Consider the following 7,314-nt stretch of genomic DNA (forward strand, 5'->3'; position numbering starts at 1 on the left):
GGAAGCCTTCTGGAAGAAGAATGAGGCGGCGGTGTGCAGTTGCTCAGTTAATGCCTGCGCCTCTCTCTACAGGACAAAATGAAAGGCTCTGAATCCTCGGGGTGGGGGGGTGAAGGCAGGTCATCCGCGCTGACCCCTGACCTAGACCCGCCGAGGCAGCTAGAGGTTGCCCTGAGGCTCCTCACGGTGGCTCCAACTGTCACAAAGTTCCTTCGAGGTCAGAGTGCACAGAGGTCAAAGGTTCTCCAACCAGGCTCCTGCTCGGCTCCCCTAACTGGAAAAAAAGTTGATGGACAGGTTCTCCTCAAGTTTTTCTCCCATTAATGCTGAACTCCCCTGACCTCTTGTATCTGGAGATCAGATCCTAGCATTTGATTTGGCAGGAAAATTACATACTTGGTTCTTTCAAATCTAAGGCTGAGATTTGACTATGATCTGCAAAGACTATCCTGGCAACAGGTGCTTACCCCCCACCCCTCACCGACCCCCAGCCCCCGACTGGATGGAGGAAGAAGCTCTGCCCAGAATTCAGCTTCGCGGCCGCCAACTCCGTGAGCTTGGGCGGGTTACTCCCTCCCTCTGGGCTCAGTTTCCTCATCTGCAGGCGCGGGGAGAGGAGATGATCTGGCCAAGTGGATCGCTGTGACGATTACCTGTGTAATAGATGGGGAAAGGGGAGCAGCGAGTCTACCCTCCCTTTCTCTTTCTTGTCTCCGTTCCTGTCCTTTCCCCATGGACTCTGCACCTTTTCTTCTTGGGCCGCTTCTTTCCAATGCTGCTTAGAACTCCCTCTAGATCAGTGGTTCTCAACCTTCCTAACGCCGCGACCCTTTAATACAGCTCCTCATGTTGTGGTGACCCCCAATTTCATTGTGACAAATTGAACATAATTAAAGCATCGTGATTAATCACAAAACAATATGGAATTAGGTTTGTGTTTTCCGATGGTCTTAGGCGACCCCTGTGAAAGGGTCGTTCGACCCCCAACGGGGTTGTGACCCACAGGTTGAGAACCGCTGCTCTAGAGGGAGGCGAGGTGGGGGTTCACCCAGACCCCCAAACCACCCTCTCTCTAAGGCCTGGAGGATCAGACTCAAGTAGTTTATTTGGGAAGTGGTCTCGGGAGGCCCTGGAAGGAGTGGCGAGCGACACGGAAGGGAAGGAGGCCAGCTCTGGGCATGCTCACGAGGGGGTTATTGCTATGGGCAACTGGGGTTCCCGTCAGCTGGGGACTGCAGGGAGCACCTAGAGGTGTCCCAGCCGAGGGCCTGGCTGCTGCGGCTTCATCTGCCAGCTGCCGTCAGTCACTGGTTGGGGGCTTCTAGGAGGGATGCTAACTCCCCAGCACATCTGTGTGCAAGAGAAGGCGCTGGGGATGGGGAGCTTCCAGGGGCTGTGGGTGGGCACTGAAGCGTCCACTAAAGATGGAGGAAGGGGGGAGAGGAAAATCAGAGAGGCTTGCTGTGAAGTACAGAGCAGGAGCCATGAACAGACTGGGTGCTTCCTGTTTGACTGGGAAGACATAAGAAATCAGGAACGATGTGCAGATAGGTCACTAAAATGCCAGGAGGAAAGCTTGGCATAGCAATGAATGCAGGGGTCTGCAGAGGGCAGCAAAGCCAGGCCAGGGAGCCACACACGCAAGGGAAGCCTAGCGTTAAAGGGCTTTGCATCGCAACTTCCTTCTTCACCCCCAGCTCCCACGCATCCCTCAGATCCTGACTTAAATGCCCCTTCCTCTGAGGGGCGTTCACAGCCCCCTGCCCAGACGTGCATGCCCAGCACCTCGCACACTGATAAGCACTTGCTCAATCTTCGCTAAGCGCATTATACCTTTCACTCTCCCCTCATGAAAACTGAATGAGCTGAATCAAAAAACCATATCCTCGTGAGGCTTAAAAACAAAAACAAACAAACAAAACTGCCATTTACTGAAAGCCTAAAGTCTCAGGTAGTTAGGAAAGCAACCTAATCTTTGCAGCAATCCCATGTACTAAGTCGTATTAGCCCATTTTACAGATGAGGAAACCTGTCTTGGCCAAAGAGCCTCACCAAGGTGACAGCCAAAGGTCAAATGTGGCTCTGCTCTGTCTGTTCCCAACCCCACGCCCCAGAGGAGAGGCTCAGAGCCCGGGAGGCGGCCGCTGGAGGGCTGGCCAGGTGGCAGAGGGCACTGCCTGCTGGCGTTCGGGGGAGGGGGCATGAGGCTGAAGACACATCAGGACACAAAGGAAATGTCCTGTCAGAACATGAGTGGCCTCTGAGCTGGGGAAGGGGCTTCAGGAGAAGATGTAACTGTGATAAAAGGAACCAGGACACAGAGCCAGCGGGGGGCACAGTGGGAATTCAAACTCAGGTCTGACTCCAACTCACGCCTCTTTCTACCCTAGGACGCTCTACGATTCCATACTCTCCTTCCTCTGAGTACTTGGTGTTCTACGAGTTTAGGAGAGAATTAAATCTGAATTTATATGGAAAAAAGGAAGAAAAAAAGACATCAACCAGGGCTGGGAGGGAGAAGTGGAGAGGGAGTAAAACAATGATGCTGAGAGCTGTTGTCAAGGACTTAAACAATGATGCTGGGAGCTGTCAAGGACGCGGCTACCAGATGGAAGGAGCAATGGCCGAGAAAACACGCCAGAGCCAAGTACCCAGGGCCCCACTCCGTTGACCACAGGGTGACAGAGATTCTAGAGCCCCTGGGCGGGGGTGTCGCAGCCTGACGTTGGCTGCTGCCCAAGCAGAGGGGGCGGAAGTCTGTCTTCGTGTGGCTGCTCCGGCGGCTGGGATCCGGCCTGGGGTATGCAGAATATAACCTGACTTGCCACACTTAATTCTCACAGCAGCAGCCATCTGTTTCCTGGATTCCTGACTGCACTGCCGCCTGGTCTGTGTGCCCCGAGCGGATGAGAAAGTCCAGAGCAGGTCCTTCCTCCAGGGCCTCTTCTAACCCGCCCAGGGCTGCACAGTAAGGGAAACGATTACTCAGCCCAAGGCCTCTGGTCTTCCACTCCCTGACAGCGGGAGGCCAGGCTCACAACCCTGCCCATCATCCCCGGTGGGCACCACCATTTCCACTCGATCCTGAGGTGCAAGCCCAGCCGTCCACTGCGCTGAACTCATCACAGCGGCTGTGGGAGGAACAGCTAATCTATGCATTAGATCTTTGCAGGAAATATGTCTCCTCCGACTCGACATATTTCTTTCTGGGAGCATCACCTATACTCTAATTCAAGTCATCTTACCCCTCAATGAGACGTTGACTCTCAGAACTGCCCCTCTGAGATAAATGATACTTGAAGGGTAGGCAGGCCCTGCTGCTCACACCTGCTATTTTTTGTGTATTTTTTAAGAGTGGGGGCTCAATGCATGTTTGTCTTTGCTAGACTGTGTTAAGTGGTAACAACCCAGGCTTCCTTTCTGGGAAGATACAATAGATTCCGTCATCTGAGATAAGTGTTCCTTCCTCTTCCACAAATTGCAAAGAGAAAACACTGGATCAAACTAGCTCTTCTTTTTTTTTTGGCTAGGTAGGCAAAACTGAAAAAAAAAGCAAAAACACAGCAAAACCAAACCAGAGGTCTTCAATGATCCCCTCCACCCCGCAACCCTAGATTTCTGTGAGAGACATGCTCACCCCCAGAGTGTGGGAAGAGCAATGGGCAAGCCATGGAAATTGGGATTTGGAGAATCAGGTACCGTATATAGGCTGAATGAGAGCCGGGTCTTTTGCCTGTTATGTTCACTGCTGTATTCCTCATCTCTAGAATGGTGCTCAATAAATCTTTGCTGAATGAATGAATGAATGAATGGAAGCTACAGAGCAAAGAAAGTGCCTGGGAAGGTCCTCTACAGACTCTAACAGAGATGTTTAGAGAGCTGCAGGCTGAGATTCATTGGTGAGTCATGAAGTCAGTCTAGTTTGACCTGCACTGTTTTTTGCTTTTAAATATATTTTTATTGATTTTAGAGAGAGAAGAAGGGAGAGACAATGAGAGAGAAACCTCAATTAGCTGAGCTTGTAACCCGGGCATGTGCCCTGACCAGGAACCGAACCAGCAACCTTTTGGTTCACAGGACGACACCCAACCAACTGAGCCTCACTGGCAGGGCTGACCAGCACTGTTTTTGAAAAACGGAATGGAACTGAATAGGAAATCCCTTAGTAAGGGGGAATATTTCAGGTACACACCCAAGATTGCAATGTAAAATATATTTCTTATTGGTTAAAAAAAAAAAAAAAAATTTGGAGGAACTATGTGTGCCTGGGGCTATTAAAGCAGATTCCCAGCTTCAAGGCAGGACTTCTTGGATCAGCATCTCAGGAATTTTGCACTTTGAACAAGGTTCCTTGGGGATATCAGCATTCTCTAAACTTTGGAGTCTCCAGTCTGAGAAACCAGTGTGGGGTCTGGAATTTCAAGCAGTTTAATCGCCATGGGAGAGTGGATCAACAAATTAGTTCAACCGTGTTTTCATGCATCCTGTTTGGAGGGAGGAGGGGGAAGTGGGGAAGAAAGGATCCGGACAGGCATTTAATGCCCACAAAGAAAATGCAGTTGTCCTCTTTCTGCCCATTAATGACCTCACTGCTGGCCATTTCCTCCTAATTCCTCCCACACACTCACCCCAAGGGCCAATCAGAGCTGTGCTGGGACGGGCTGGTCACATAGTTTTTATCTTCCGAAGTAGACAGATAAAGAGGTCTTAGTTGCCAGATGGGAGCCTGGCTTGGGGCCTGCAGAGAGACTGCTGAGTGCAGAACCAAGAAAAACCCACAGTCCAGGGCTACTGGCATCAGATCTCTGTGGAAAGCAGGTGTGGCCTGCTGCACCCTAATCCTGGCAGAGCTGTTAGCCACCTGTCCGGACAACTGCACACAAAACTCCCCGGAATGACGATTCGGTGCACGGGCGGCCCAGGCTCCGGGAGGCCCGCTGGGACCCTCACACCAGCTGCCCCTCATCCCCCATCAGTGACTTCACCGCTCCACGCCGCCCCACACCAACGAACCAGTCTGTGCTGCGTGCAGTTCCAACGGTACAAAGGATCCCACTGCTTCCCTTCCCGCCTCTCTCTTCTCACTTCAGACCTATATATCTGAGGTCACATGAACAATCGAGTCCTCCTCTGGCCTTCCTCCACATGGTGGGGGGGGGGGGGGGGGGGCTGGCTTCCGCCTCTCGCTGTGAGCTCCTCTTCTTGTGTATTGTCTGTGCTCCTCAACTTGACTTGCAGTTGCCTAGCAGACAGCAACTGCCCCTTCATCCTGTCCAGTTCCCAGAGTGCCTCGCTTAGAAACAAGAAGTCTTTTAGCCCTAGCTGGTGTGGCTCAGTGGACAGAGCGTCGGCATGTGGACTGGAGGGTCCCAGGTTCGATTCCGGTCAAGGGCACATGCCTGGGTTGCGAGATCGATCCCTGGTAGGGGGGTGTGCAGGAGGCAGCCAATCAATGATTCTCTCTCATCCCTGATGTTTCTCTCTCTCTCTCTCTCTCTCCCCCCTCCTCTCTGAAATCAATTTAAAAAAAATTAAAAAGGCAAAACTTTGTTATTCAGCTTTGACAGGCCAAAAAGAATACTAGATCAAAGTCCATTTTTTAAAGGGGCATGGAGATAGGAATCAAAACAATTAAAGTAAATAAAATTGAACTACTGAGGTCCAACTTCATCAGTGCTGTGTCACAGTACATTCAAGAAAAAATAAAAACCAAAATCTGTCCTGGAAATGAAAGCCAGTTTACAAATAAGTACCACTCAGCAAGAACGAGAAATTTTTAAAGTGCAGGCAGTTCCCCTATACCAGAGCTCATCATTGCTTTCCACTCAACCTCATTTCTGGTTTCTGTGATTTAAAAAGAAACATCTATACCAGGAGAAGTCTTTTTACTATACATCTGTGTGCGTGTGTGTGAACGTGGAAGGACACAGCAATCACGCTCCATGTTAAAAGCTCCCGGTGCTGGACAAATTGGTCCACATCCGCTCACTGGGCTCCGAGTGTCTTTACCACGCTTGGGTGGTCAAGCACCAAATTGCTAGTGCGGCACACCACACGCTCGATGCAGCAGCGCCGTTAAACTCTGAAGGGAAAGAACCCGACACGGACAGGGTCAGACCAACCGCGTTAGGGACAAAAGAAAAAGTGAAGCCGCCTCCCAAGTGGATGTGGCCAAATGAACTGGGTTCACTTACTAGCGCTACGTGCAGGCAGCATGCTAAGAGCGTCACGGCACTGTTTCGTTTAATCTTCACAGCGACCTATCAAGTGGGTATTATTTCTCCATTTCACAACGAAACGAAGGCCCAGAGAGCCCGAATAACTGCCCAAGGCTGAGAACAGCAAGACAGACTGAAACCCAGATTTGCCTGACTTCACCATAACCCTTTACTGCCTTTCTAATCCAACTCCTACGGTAGATTCCCATAATCTGAAGATTCTCTTTCCTAAAGGATCAAAAACCAAAAACACACACAACACAGATTATTTTTTAAAGCAAAACAAGCCAGCAAACAAGCCAGGGCTTCTAGCCTGATGTCCCTCTACTTTCTCCTTGGCTCATTCCGCACTTAGAATATGGCTTTCTTGTTGTTCCTTCAACAAACACGACACGCTTCTGCCCCAGGGTCTTTGCGCTGGCTGCTTCCTCTGCTTAGGGCTGTCTCCTCCAAGATATCTGCATGGCACATGCCCTTCCCTCCTTTATGCCTTTGCTTAAGGCTCACTGTCCAAGTGAGGCTTTCCATCGATACCCTGTTTAAAATGGTCATCCATCTCCCTACCCCAGGATTTCCAATCCCTCTTGGCTTGTTCAAAGTTTCTTTGTGTTTTTTTTTTAGTCACAGCCCTTATTACTAACACACTACATATCATATTTATTATGTTCATTGTGTCCTTTCTCCAGAACAGAAGCTCCATGAGTGTAGGAATATTTACCTTTTGTTCACTGCCGTTTCCCCAGAAGAATGAATGCCAAGCACATAGTATGTGCTCAGCAAACACTGCTGCATGAATGTCTTAAATGGTTTACTAGCAAGAAAAACGGATAAGCCCAGGTCAGTGCACTATGGATTTGAGTACTCTTGCGGTTCTGATCCGCTCTGGGAGGCACTCAATCAATCGCCTGCTTAAGAAAGGGAGTGGAAAGCTATTAAGAGGGTGGTTCTACACTTCAGTCAGCCCAGCCTAGCCCTGGGGATGGATCTGGGGAGGAAAAGGCTGGAATAATGAGTCCATTCCAATATTCGGTTAAGAGAAGACGAGAGCTTGAGAAATACTTAGGAGACAGGAAGGGAAGATTCAGTCATTGGCTGG

General features: G+C 50.2%; 1 protein-coding gene across 2 annotated transcripts in view; it reads right to left on the reverse strand.

Moving 5' to 3' along the window:
• Positions 1-7,314, reverse strand: part of SKP2 (S-phase kinase-associated protein 2, E3 ubiquitin protein ligase) — a 25,041-nt gene that overhangs the window by 15,158 nt on the left and 2,569 nt on the right. The gene's annotated exons all lie outside the window — the stretch shown is intronic.

The sequence above is a fragment of the Myotis brandtii genome, unplaced genomic scaffold (genome assembly GCF_000412655.1).
Source record: "Myotis brandtii unplaced genomic scaffold, ASM41265v1 scaffold384, whole genome shotgun sequence".
In the NCBI taxonomy this organism is placed as follows: domain Eukaryota; kingdom Metazoa; phylum Chordata; class Mammalia; order Chiroptera; family Vespertilionidae; genus Myotis; species Myotis brandtii.